This window comes from Camelina sativa, chromosome 15 (genome assembly GCF_030686135.1).
Source record: "Camelina sativa cultivar CO46 ecotype springtype chromosome 15, ASM3068613v1".
Classification (NCBI taxonomy): domain Eukaryota; kingdom Viridiplantae; phylum Streptophyta; class Magnoliopsida; order Brassicales; family Brassicaceae; genus Camelina; species Camelina sativa.
The window spans coordinates 23243817-23258144 of NC_141894.1; positions in this window are offsets into that span (position 1 = coordinate 23243817).

Sequence of the window (14328 nt, forward strand, 5' to 3'; positions counted from 1 at the left end):
AAAGTGTGTTCAAGTGACTCTCAAAGGTTCTAATAGAACAGAAACCAATCAAACCCAATGTGTTTTCCAAAGCACCCAAAACAGATACAACTCAATGAGATTCCAAAATGGAGAAGAAAAGAATTGGAAACAAATAATTTTGAAAGTTAGAACGAAATAGAATAAAATATAACGGTTTTTTTTTTTTTTTTTTTTGATCAGAACAGGTTCTTTTTTTTTTTTTTTTTTGATCAGAACGGGTTCTTCTTCTTTTTTTTTTTTTTCGGACTGGATACAAAATTAGGTAAATAAAGATGAAAAGGAAAGAAAGAAGATGAAAAGATAGAAAGAAGGTGAAAAGAAAGAAGATGAAAGATAGATTACCAAACTTAAAGGTGTGCTCTGATACCACTTGATATGATCCTCCCAAGGATTCGGCACCTTTGAGTTGGTAGATAGATACACCTTGATTCTAAAGACAAGGACGCCTCAAGAATAAGGATGATGGAATGAATGGTTGCACAAGAGTTGCGGAAAGACTCTTGATATACCGGTTTGATCTTTCAGCCTCACACCAAAAGGATTGGATCTCTCAGCCTCGCACCAAGGAGATCAGGGTTTTGACTATTGGAATCACACCAAGTAGTCGGTTTTGATTGTTGGAATCACACCAAAGCAATCAGTTTTGTTCACAAAGAACAGAAGAGAATCACTCTAAAAAAAATAAAAGGTTTTGATAAAAAGTTGGATATTTGTTTCAATGATCTTACATGAGTTTATATAGGAAATAAAACTTGGTAACAAAGTCAAGTATTAATTATTCTTGAAACTAAAAGACAATAAAGATAGATAGTTGAATGAAGATTCAACTCTTGGTGTTTTCCTTCCCAAGGTGACTCTAGATGCATGTATCTCTAATTTTCGTCACTCTTCTTTGACCACAAAATAAAGTGATTATTTTGGGCTTTCTTGGACTTGAATTAGGCTCAAAGTGGGCTGGACTTGATAAACATTATCCCCAATAGGCTTTTCCATGCTCTCTTTGGCCATAAGTTCTTGAATAAGCCCATTAAGTGCATCCCTTAGCTTCTTAGCTTTTGCTCTAGTCATTGGTCTTTCAGGTACAAGCAATGGTTCCTCAGCTACAAGCTCCTCAGGTTCAAGCTCAGCTACATATTCCTCAGGTTCAAGCTCAGCTACAAGCTCATCCTCCTTAGCTCCATCCATGATCACATCAGAACATTCGGGTTCCCAAGCTGAACATGAAGGAGGCTCACGATAAACAGAGGAGTTATGTTGATAGGAGGTGGAGAGATCTTGAGTTTCAGGTGGGAGACAGAGTGTAACTCAAGATGGCCATGTTTCAGGGTCCGAACAGGTCATTGACTGAGACTAAGTTGAGTCCGAGGTATATGGGTCCGTTCAGAGTGATTGAGCGAGTTGGACCAGTGGCATATAGACTGGAGTTACCTGAAGTTATGCGTGCGTTCCATAAGGTTTTCCATGTGTCAATGTTCCGGAAGTGTCTCCGTGAGGGAGTGCGGGTGTTGGCTAAGATTCCTGAGGATCTTCAGCCTAACATGACTTTGGAGACAAGAGCAGTGAGGGTTCTCGGGAGGAGGATCAAGGAACTTCGGAAGAAGAAGATTCCTTTGATGAGAGTCCTTTTGGACTGTGATGGTGTGGAGGAGCAGACTTGGGAGCCTGAGGTGAGGATGAAGGAAAGGTTTAAGAGGTGGTATGAGAAGCAAGCCGCGACTTGAGCTTGTCTAGCCTGGTCCCATCTGTAATTCGTGGCTGGAGCGGGAATCGAGTATTCCAGCCCATCTCTCTTTTTTACTCGTTCGCTTGGGATGGTTGGTTGTGCAACTCAGTAACAAGATGATGTGGTGCTCGGGGTACAAAGTTTTCGTGAGGCGGGATTTTGGAGAAAGTTTACTGAAATAGAAGTTTCCAAAAGTGGAAAGTTTCCAAAAGTGGAAAGTTTCCAAAAGTGGAAAGTGCTAAAAATGGAAAGTTTTATGTGAGTTGGAATTTGTCCATTTTAGCGGTGGAGAGCCATGGATGAGCTTGTGTGGCCTTAGTGGCGGACTTTTGAGTGTTTTGTGCCATGTGTGGCAGTCTATTTAGACGTTGTGTGGCCTTTGTGGCAGGCTTTTTAGCCAGTTGTGTGGCCTTTGTGGCAGACTATTTAGCCAGATGTGTGGCCTTTGTGGCGGGCTGTTTAGCCAGATGTGTGGCCTTTGTGGTGGGTTGTTTAGCCAGAGTGCCTGTTCAGACGGTCCTTCGGGACAGACGGTCCTTCGGGACAGACGGTCCTTCGGGACAGACGGTCCTTCGGGACAGACGGTCCTTCGGGACAGACGGTCCTTCGGGACAGACGGTCCTTCGGGACAGACGGTCCTTCGGGACAGACGGTCCTTCGGGACAGACGGTCCTTCGGGACAGACGGTCCTTCGGGACAGACGGTCCTTCGGGACAGACGGTCCTTCGGGACAGACGGTCCTTCGGGACAGACGGTCCTTCGGGACAGACGGTCCTTCGGGACAGACGGTCCTTCGGGACAGACGGTCCTTCGGGACAGACGGTCCTTCGGGACAGACGGTCCTTCGGGACAGACGGTCCTTCGGGACAGACGGTCCTTCGGGACAGACGGTCCTTCGGGACAGACGGTCCTTCGGGACAGACGGTCCTTCGGGACAGACGGTCCTTCGGGACAGACGGTCCTTCGGGACAGACGGTCCTTCGGGACAGACGGTCCTTCGGGACAGACGGTCCTTCGGGACAGACGGTCCTTCGGGACAGACGGTCCTTCGGGACAGACGGTCCTTCGGGACAGACGGTCCTTCGGGACAGACGGTCCTTCGGGACAGACGGTCCTTCGGGACAGACGGTCCTTCGGGACAGACGGTCCTTCGGGACAGACGGTCCTTCGGGACAGACGGTCCTTCGGGACAGACGGTCCTTCGGGACAGACGGTCCTTCGGGACAGACGGTCCTTCGGGACAGACGGTCCTTCGGGACAGACGGCCTTTGTGGCGGGCTGTTTAGCCATAGTGCCTGTTTAGGCAGTCCTGTTTAGGACAAATTGTCTGGTCTTTGTGACGGTACTGTTTAGGACATATTGTTTGGCCTTGGTGGTGGTCCTGTTTAGGACATTTGTTTGGCCCTTTGGCATATATATGATCCTTGTGCGCTCATGAGGTATTCGAGTGAGGGGATATGTGGTTGGTAGGGCATTGAGATGTTCTACGCGAGCCACGGGAAGGAAACCTGGATAGGGATAGGACTCAGACGTGTTCAAAATTGGTTGCTCGCGAATCTTGGAAGACTTAGGTTCTCCTAGTACTGCTATATTCTGAGACTTTGTGGCTTGGGAATATGGTTGGTATATCGACTTCGGATGACGATCCGGCGGTGCGCTGTAGGGTGGCAACCCGAGAGACGAGTTGGATTTTTCCTTATATTTTATGGCATGCGGTTTTAGGCGCGATGAGAAGCCAAAATTATGGCATGCAGACTTAGGTTTAATGAGGAGCCAATAAAAACTCAAGGTTTAGGCCTATGAGTAATGGAAATTCCAAAATTCGAGAGCAAATAATGCCTAGAGCGTGAGTCTATCGCCTAGAGGTGACCTTTTGTAGATCTGTCAGAGGAGTGCAGGCCGTGGAGACAGTTGCACGGGAATCCTTGACTGATGGTTGTTCGAGATTCGAGGACGAATCTAGATTGGTGGTGGAGAATTGTAACGCCCGCGAACCAAAACTCTGCGTTTTGGGGTTGGGTGTCGATCGACACCCATGGTGGTGTCGGTCGACACCATGGTTTACTAGCTCAACCAGATTGAGTTTTTAATCGATTTGGTTCGGGTTAGTGTTAGGAAACCAGTAAACCGGGTTATTTAAGTAGGTTTTGACGCAAGAAGGGTTTTGGAAGTTTATTTTGCTGCCGCATTGTTGTTTTTGAGAGAAAAGAGAGAAAAGCATTGTTGTTGAGCTTTTGAGAGAGATTGGTGAGATTCCTGCAAAGAGGGTTGGATTCGTTGCTATTGGTCTGAATCTTCCTGCAAAGTGGTGAGTGCATGACCATGGCTTATCTAAGCTAAGATCTCTAGTTTTTCTGTGATTTGGTGCTCATGTGGTTGTTTCTTTGAGTTCTCTATGGTATTTTGTGGCTACTTTGGCTGGGTTTGGCTTCTGGGAATGCATGGAGCGGATTGAAAAGGATTTGAGGCAAGATTTGGAGTTTTTGATCGAAGGAAATCGATGCTCGACATCGGTGTCGGTCGACACCAGGTTGGGTGTCGGTTGACACCAACGCGAGGACGACTCGAGAATTGGAACAGAGGAAGTATAAGGCAATCTTATATAATGAAACAGAGGAAGTATAAGGCAATCTGGGCCACTAAGCTTCTGAACTTGGATATCGAAATTGCCCAAGAAAGGAGGGCAATGGATCTCCATGAACTCGATGAAATACGATTAGAGGCATATGTTAATTCCACGATATACAAGGAAGGAACCAAAGCTTTTCATGAGAAGAAAATCCAGCACAAGGATCTTAAAGCCGGTGATAAAGTCCTCCTGTTCAAATCTAAGCTCAAAATTCAAATTGAGATGGTCAGGACTGATAACATCATTATTTTACCCATTTTAGCTATAGTTTTAGTATGCATTTAGGAATAGTTTGATATGATTTCAAGGCTTTAATGTCTATTATAAAGTATTTTAGGTTTCAAAAAGGTTTTACAGGTTTTATAGCAAAAAGGACCAAAAGACAAGGAAAATACGTTTCAGGAAAGATTCATAGCTTTACATTAGAGACAGTTTTGAAGAAATTACAGAACTCACATTACAACGTACTTGATGTCTATGGAAATCTGGAAAAGGCATCTTTCTCCTCGATTTGGAATAAAGTCAATCCATTCATTCATCCAAAAGATACGCCCGATTTACCGAGACGTGTTATAGACCGACGAGAAGATAAGTTTGAAGCCAAGTGGACTTTAATGGCGCTCTGATTAGTAACAATCATGGCGGCCCAGCCCGGAGGAGTCACAATTGTCCAGAACCTTCCTACGCCGCCCCTTGTTCTGCATTCAACAAGAAAATACTTTTTTACCCTTACAAAACCCTAAACCTATAAAAACCCTATAAGTACTCATCTAAACCTAGAGTTTAGAGTGTGCACATTTTGGAGCAGCCAAGAGACACGACCTGAGGAGCAGCCGACGACCAGACCCCTCTCGAAGCTTTCAGACCCACCAACTCTTTCTATTCTATTTGCTTTGTTCTTAGTTTTTTAAAGAAGAAGATCCTACAACTTTGTTTGACAATCATTGAAGTAATATCTGAAACCCTTTCCTCTATTTATTCTTTTATGTTTATGAATTGTTTAAACCTTGCTTTGATGATTCCCTTAAACATGCTAGAGTAGTTTTCTAGTTGGGTTTAAAAGGATAATCAAATGGGAGAGATGATCTTAGTTTAGGTGGCAATTTTTAGGGTTTGTTAGATTTTAATTCTGTATATTCTATACTTTAATTGTAAGTCTTTGCTTAATGCTTTAAGTTAGCTTCATGAACTAACTATGATCTAAAGTGTGTGTGCGTCGCCAAAAACTTGCATGTGTGCTTGACCTAGCTTAGATGTGTGTCGTGTCATAGGAAGCACATACCACTTACCTATGGAACTTCATGGATTATAATCGAACTTGTTATAAATGTTTTGATCTATGCGTTGTTGCCTATGAAAGTTGAGTCTCGGAGTATAGGGATCTTAGATGGTTAGCTTGTGATCTATAAGTTAACGGTTCATTCGTGTTTTGCACTCCGAGTTTTAATTAAATAAAATAATCCTAAACTTTCCTAGATAAATAGATCATTGATCCTATGTGATTCCCCTTGATTCCCAACGCTTGTCTTATTAGTTTTACTTGCTTTTAGTTTCGTTTATCGCTTACTACGACTGTGACAACCAAAACCCCCATTTTTACTGAGTCTCAGCCTTACATCTCTTCCGGCGGATTCTCTAAACAACAACTCTCTCTCTATGGGATTGATCCCTAAATACTCCAACTTATTAGTTGTGCACTTGCAGCCGTTGTGTGGTCTTTTTGAGGCAAAAGATTGAAGTGACAAAAACCATGCACATAAAGGACCCTTCACAATCAAAGAAGTCATGCCTTATGGAGAAATAACCTTGCTCGGGAAAGATGGGTCCGAGATTAGCGTGAATGGCCAGAGGGTGAAGAAATACATGGCTAGCAAAGTCACAGAAGGGGGATCATCTTTATACCTCACCGACCCTGCCCCAGTCTGACCATCCCCTAAGTCAAGATCAGCGACTTTAAACAAGCTCACTTAGGAGGAAGTCCCAATGTTATCTTTGTGTAAATAAATTGGGAAGTGAGTACTTGTGATAGGTTTTTCTTTCATCTCTTTGTCGACCATATGCCATATCTGATGCCATATCTAATGCATCTTTTGAGCAGCTACTCGAGTGACAATTCGAGTCTTCTCCCCCACACATATCCATCATACTACCCGATGCCATAGTCGGTGAGCTACGAGACGCCGTACCAGACCCACCACTCGTATGCTGGTCCGAGCAAGTCGTTCGTGCACTACCGATCTCTCTGATGAGTTAACCCCGTCACCCACTGAAGCCAGCGACGACCCTGGGTACACATTGGCCAGCATGGAGGCTGCCACTACCTCCTTCTTCACCAAACCATGAGGTACCACATTCATCCATCCATTGTAAATAGCATTTCATTTTAGTTTGTTCCATTTTTCTGATTCGTGGATACCTTTTCAGACTTTAATTTACACAGAGACTATGTAATTTAAGTTTGGGGGGAGAGTCCTAGAATGTATTTAACATTGTGTTTTATTTTCATATTTTCTTATTTCAAATTTTTGTATACTAGTTTTATTCATTTGAGTCTGCATCTATTTGCACAAAAAAATAACCCAAAAAAGAAATTGAAAAACATTAAAAAAAAAAAAAAAGTGTTCATGTAGTTGCATTTTCATAATATGATTGAATCTAGATTGTTTCATATAGGATTATTTGCATTTGCGTTGGGGGATCATGATGGCTATAGCCTTGTAAACTTGCTGACTAACTAGGATAAATTTAATGCCCTCGTTCTTAGTTGTTTAAAGCTTGTTGATTGAGTTTGAAAGGTAGAACTGAACCACACCTTGAATACTTATACCTGCAACTGAAACTTAGTCGAAGCATGCTGTGATTTGATGTCATTCCCTATCCTATTTGAACTTAATTTTGACTAATAAGTGTCGAGGAGAGCATCGAAATCAAACTCATGAACACAACTGATACGACTTGACTCGTTTTTTTTAAATAATAAATAATAAATATAATATAATAAATAAACTACGACTAGTGGTCTCATACCCACAGCCAACTAACCACAATCACAACCAACAGCGGAATAACAATACCAATATCCAATAAATATAAATAACTAATATTCATAACATAACCAATAACCAAATATCCAGTCATCAGAAAACATAGAACCAACAACCTAGCAATGTTTCTAATGACTCAACTCTAGCAACCTAGCAATGCCAGACAACATCCAATCGAGTCCCTAGAACATCCTCCTCTTCATTGCCTGGATTCCACGATCACACTTTGCCTTTACCTGCACCACAAACACACATTGCAATGCATGAGTATTTAATAAACACTCGGTAAGGCAATCCTCCCATCTACTAGGCTACACACACAAGTATTAGAGTCATCTCTAACCATCAAACAACAATCAACAAACAACAAATAACAAACCAGGACTCTGCATCAACCGACACCAACATGCATCGACCGACACTGAATGGGGATGCATCGACTGACACAGGGCTGCATCGACCGATGCTCGATGCACTTTCGTCGACCGACACTCGCACTGCATCGACCGACGCATGCTCGACATAACACGAAAACCCTAGGGTTTTACGCGCCGTCCTCGCACTTGCATCGACCGACGCAAGATATGCATCGACGGATGCAACGCCAAGCATCGTGTTTTCCCCGAAGCTTCTCGCCGGATCTTCGTTCCTACAACCACAAAACTCGATCCCAAGCCACAAGAAAGCTTCCTAACGTCCAAAATAACAATCTAACAAGTCTAGCTTAGATAAGCTATGGTCCTGCACTTACCTTTGCCAAGACGAAACTGAACCTCAAACAAGCAAAACAACGATCCTAGGAGGCTCCTACAACAATCCCAGCTACAGATCTCTACAGGAACAGCCTCAAATCTCCATAAATCACCAAGAACACTTTTTCTCTCTTTTGTTTCTCTCAAAAAACGGCCAAAGTCGACTAATGGGACAAAAGAAATGATTAAGGGTAGTAGTCAACATCTCCTTAAGGCTTTGAAAGGCCTCCTCACACTCCTGTGACCACACAACATGGACATCCTTCCATGTCAACTTAGTCATAGGGCGTGCTCTACTTGCAAAACCCTGCACAAACCTCCTGTAGTAACCTGCCAAACCAAGGAAACTCCTGATCACTGTGGCATTATGCGGTCTAGGCCAATCTCTGATAGCCTGAATCTTCTCCGGATCTATAGAAACCCCTTCTGCATAAACAATGTGACCCAGAAAACCCATCTGACGCTGCCAAAAACTGCACTTGCTTTTCTTGGCAAACAACTTCTGCTCCCGCAGCTTCTCCAAAACTGCCCTCAAATGCACTGCATGCTCCTCAGGACTCTTAGAATATACCAGGATATCGTCAATGAAAATGATGACAGACACGTCCAGAAACTCATGAAACACGGCTGTTCATTAATCTCATAAATGTTGCTGGCGCGTTAGTCAACCCGAAAGGCATCACCACAAACTCATAATGCCCATACCTCGTCTTGAAAGCCGTCTTCTTCACATCTGCCTCATCTACCTTGGAGAACCAAGTAGCACCTCTCAACTGATCCAACAACTCATCGATCCTAGGAAGAGGGTACTTGTTCTTCACATTAACCCGGTTCAAACCCCGATAGTCGATACACAACCGGAAACTCCCATCCTTCTTCTTCACAAACAACACCGGCGCTCCCCACAGTGATACACTAGGATGGATGAATCCCTTACTCAACAAATCCTCTAGCTGCTTCTTCAACTCTGCCATCTCTGTTGGATCTGACCGAGATGGCGGTAATCCGTGCAAAGACTGAAACACATCCTCAAACTCCTTCACTACCGGAATACCGCTAACCAAAGACTTCCCCACTGACTCTGGCATAGATATAGTAACCAAATAAGCCTCACGGCCCTTCTCGATCATCTTCCCAACCTGAATGGCTGAGATCACGAGACTCCCTAAAGTCGGTCTAATACCCTAAAAAACCAACTTCCCTCCTGGACGCTCAAACTCCACTCTACCCCGATAGCAATCCAAATGCACCATATGCCGATGCAACCAATCCATTCCGAGATAACATCATACAACTCCACTGGACTAAAAAGCAAATCCGCTGGCACGACTCTCCTACGATATGAATATCAACTCCTCTAACTCGACAAGTAACCCTCAGGAACTTGTTTCCCGCAACTCTGACAACTCATGTACGCTCCCCGGGATCCCCTCTGATTCCCGCACTCTCTGCACACTCCGGAGTAATGAAGCTATGAGAAGCTCCAGAATCAAACATAACACAGGACTTAAACCCGCCCACCAACAAGGTCCCTACACAAACCTCATGTGTTGAGAACCTATCACTTTATCATAGGAAAAACATAAAATCTGAACCTACTAAAATTCACAAAGCTTAAGTATGAAAAATTATACTTGTGATCGCCCCGGCACTGGTTCCACCAGTCTCTGCAGTCGTGTAAACCCGTGGCGCCTGCTCAATATGTGCCACCTGCTGACCTCCAAGCTGCACCTGCTGCAACACTACCACTGCTTCTGGCTGCAACTTGGGACACAAGGGCATGATGTGCCCTGGCTCCTTGCAATGATAGCATACACGAGCCCCTGCCATCGGAGCACTCCTCTTGGGACAGCTAGCAAACCTGTGATCCTTGCTCCCACACTTAAAGCAACCCGCACCACTCTGCGTCTGCATAGTCTCCCACCTCCTCTTGGTTCACTGCATAGGCTTGCCGCCCCTGCTAGAACCTCCATGATGTTGAGCCTTACTAGGCTGAACCGCTGGACTAACCACCACTGACTGTGCCCGGATATCCTGCTCAATCTCTGCTGCAGTCTCAACCAGCTCTGCACGCGTAGCATAACTACGTCCTCTACAATGGACCCTCAAGTCATGACGAAGAGCCCTCATAAACCTCCTGATCTGGGCCTCCTCAGGCTCAATAGTCCGACCACAATAACAAAGAAGTCGACTGAACTCCAAGTCCAGCTCCCGCACTGACCGTGTCCCCTAAGACAACTGAAGGAACTTCACCTCCAAGCGGTCCAAAGCCTCTCTAGGAAAATACTTGCGGTTGAACTCCAAAACGAAGTCAGCCCAATCATCTCCCTCTGCACTCTTGTAGCAGCCACTGATCTCCACCACATCTGAGCATCACCACTCAAATGGTGGACCCCTATGTCCACCCAAAACTCCTTAGGACATCTCAGAGTATGGAAGTTACATTCCACACTCGTCCTCCATGCATCCGCAACAGTAGGGTCTGTACCACCCAAACACCGATCAGTCCCGAGACGCATCATCTCCTTGAGCATGGACAAATAACGTCCATGTGCTCCTGTATCCGCAGCCACTGGCTGCCGCTCCTTCGCCACCACTGGTGGCACTACCTGAGCCTGAGCCGGTACCACAGCTGGCAACCGCTCTAACACATGTGCTAGCAAAGCCGCAAAATCAACACCAGGGACTCCACCCGCTGGGACTCCCACACTTGGGACCCTAGCACCACCGTCCACTGAAGCATCAACACCGCCCCCTCTGGCCACACTCACATAATCACCCGGAACATCCTACGACTCGCCAACACCCTCAACTGTCCCACTCTGGTCCTCGGTCACACTAACCTCTGGGACTCTGCCCCTACCACGACCACGTTCGCGTCCACGACCACGTCTGCGTCCACGACCACGACCAGCAACAGTACCATCTCTAGCCATCTGCACTACCATGAACAGAAGACTAAGCAAACAAATTTCTATCTTAACACATAAATATAAACTCACCGTGGAATCACAAAGTAGGCTCGAAGACGATGTTTTAGGACTCTATGCCACACACAATTGACTAACTCACATAATCAATCAAAGCATGCAATCAAAACATCTACAGCACAAAGCCTAGTGAACCCAAACCTAGAACCGTAAGGGCTCTGATACCAAATTGAAACGATCCGACCCGTTTTTTTTTAAATAATAAATAATAATTATAATATAATAAATAAACTACGACTAGTGGTCCCATACCCACTAGCCACCTAACCACAATTACAACCAACAGCAGATTAACAATACTAATATCCAATAAATATATAACCAATATTCATAACATAACCAATAACCAAATATCCGATCATCAGAAAACATAGAACCAGCAACCTAGCAATGTTTCTAATGACTCGACTCTAGCAACCTAGCAATGCCAGATAACAGCCAATCGAGTCCCTAGAACATCGTCCTCTTCATTGCCTGGATTACACGATCACACTTTGCCTTTACATGCACCACAAACACACATTGCAATGCATGAGTATTTAATAAACACTCAGTAAGGCAATCCTCCCATCTACTGGGCTATACACACAAGCATTAGAGTCATCTCTAACCATCAAACAACAATCAACAAACAACAAATAACAATCCAAGACACTGCATCGACCGACACCGAATAGGGATGCATCGACCGACCCAGGGTTGCATCGACCGATGCTCGATGCAATTTCATCGACTCGACACTCGCACTGCATCGACCGACGCATGCTCGACATAACACGAAAACCCTAGGGTTTTACGCGCCGTCCTCGCACTTGCATCGACCGACGCAAGATATGCATCAACCGATGCAACACCGAGCATCGTGTTTACCCCGAAGCTTCTCGCCGGATCTTCGTTCCTACAACCACAAAACTCGATCCCAAGCCACAAGAAAGCTTCCTAACGTCCAAAATAACGATCTAACAAGTTTAACAACACACAACAAGCAAATTAGAGAGTTCTCTAGCTTAGATAAGCCATGGTCCTTCACTTACCTTTGCCAAGACGAAACTGAACCTCAAACAAGCAAAAAAACGCTCCTAGGAAGCTCCTACAACGATCCCAGCTACAGATCTCTATAGGAACAGCCTCAAATCTCCCGAAATCACCAAGAACACGAAGAACACTTTTTCTCTCTTTTGTTCTCTCAAAAACGGCCAAAGTCGACTAATGAGACAAAAGAAACGATTAAGGGTTTTTCCTTCTCCCTTTGCCCAAAACGCAGCATTTAACGTAAGTCAAAACGCAGAAAACTGAACCTGCATCGACCGATGCACCTTCTGCATCGACCGGTGCAATCACCAAACCGGGATTTTGGTTCACAGATGTTACAACAATACACGTACTTGGATTATCTTTTTCCTTTTTACTACCCTTGTTAATCCAAGTAGCTGATTCCCATTAGTGGAGCAGTTCCCCCCACCATTAACCTTACCCTACTTTCAAGCCACTGCTATCTTTGAGTGATTAGGCATTTTCGGATTGAGCTTGGTAGAAAGTGTTTGGTTTCAGCCGACAAGAATATGATTCTAAGTAGTTCTAGTTTCGCATCATCCGAACTAGATAGGATTAGGTAGGAACTTGTTTCAGAAATTTGGGAGTTTTTGGTTTAAAAAGAAAAAAAAAGAGAGAAGAAAAAGGTAAAAAGTCTTTAGGAATAGAGTGTAATAAAAAAAATAAAAATAAAAAAATCTAGTGAAGAATTTGGAAAAAAAAAAAACCATAGTTTGATAAGAATACAAATCCACTAAAAGATTTTTAAGAAAACCATCCCTAAGACTAGCAAAAACAAATGGGTTTAGAAAAGCATAAGCTAAATGGTAGAAATTAGACATTTGCTGGGTGTATATTAGAAAGGATCAAAATTGATATATGTGCCTTTGGGTAGATGGGATCCTATTCTTGTATGCATCTGTTGGAGCTTACTTTTAGCATTCTCCTAACGCTCATTCCATTTTTGTTGATAGAAACCAGTTTTAAAAAGATAAAGCCTTTGAAAAAGAGACCACCTTTGTCTCTAACACATTCATCCTAGCCAAATGAGTTTGATGACAATGCATTGCTTGACTCATGGTTTAATGCTAATAATTTTTCAAGAGAATGACGGATCTGAATGCATGTGTAGATTAGGGGTAGAATCATGTTTTGTTGTGAAGGGGGTGGTGAAACTTCTTAAGTAGACTCCTTCACCATGCATCTTAGAGTTAATAACTTGGACAATGAATTTAACTAATAGATGAGAAAGTTTTGACTCTGAGTCCCCACTTTCAAACCTCATCCTCCTAATTTCTTGCTAGAGGACTAGCAAGAGATAAGTTTGGGGGTGTTGGTGTCTCTCTATTTTACACCTTTTTAGGCATCTTTTTTAGTCATGTTATGCATTGTACAGAGCCTAACCTTAGCATTTTTAGGTCTTCAACCTTAGATATTTACATTTAGGTTATTTAGGGTGTTGCATTGTTGCATTGTTGCATTTTGGATGAAAAAGGTGCTTTGGAGCCTTAAAAGAGCAAGAATGAGGAGAAACCCGAGCATGTACCCAATGGTGTGATCGTGCATGAAAAACAGCCCGAGACCTTAACCCGATCAAACAAATGTAGGCTCAAAAGGAACTATAGGAAACTAGGGTCGAGCACCTCCTCGTGTTGGGCGTCGGGTAGTTCCTTTGGATATAATTATAGCCGAGGTCTATTGATGCCTACCCAGCTCCTCATCCGATGGGGTACTCGATACTTTACCCGATGCCACATCCGGGCACCTATTCGGGTGACTATTCGGGTCCTTATCCACATCCCTACCATATGTCATACCCGATGCCATATCCGATGTGTCCATATGTTCTGACCATCCGTTCCTTTTCTACGATCCGTCTGACCATCCGTTCCTTTTCTTTCATGCGTCCGTCTGTCCAACCATCCGTTTGTCCATCCATTACATAGTTTTGTCCAGTAGTCACATCACGTAGTGTATCTATATTAACAATTTCACAGCAGTTTTGACAAAGAATGCTTGGAGTTGAGACTTATTTACAGGCAATGCCATTGTAATTATATATTTTTAAAATTAAAATTATAAAACAAAAATATTAATTCAGCAGTTTTCCATTAACAAAACAAAGATTTCCTAATTT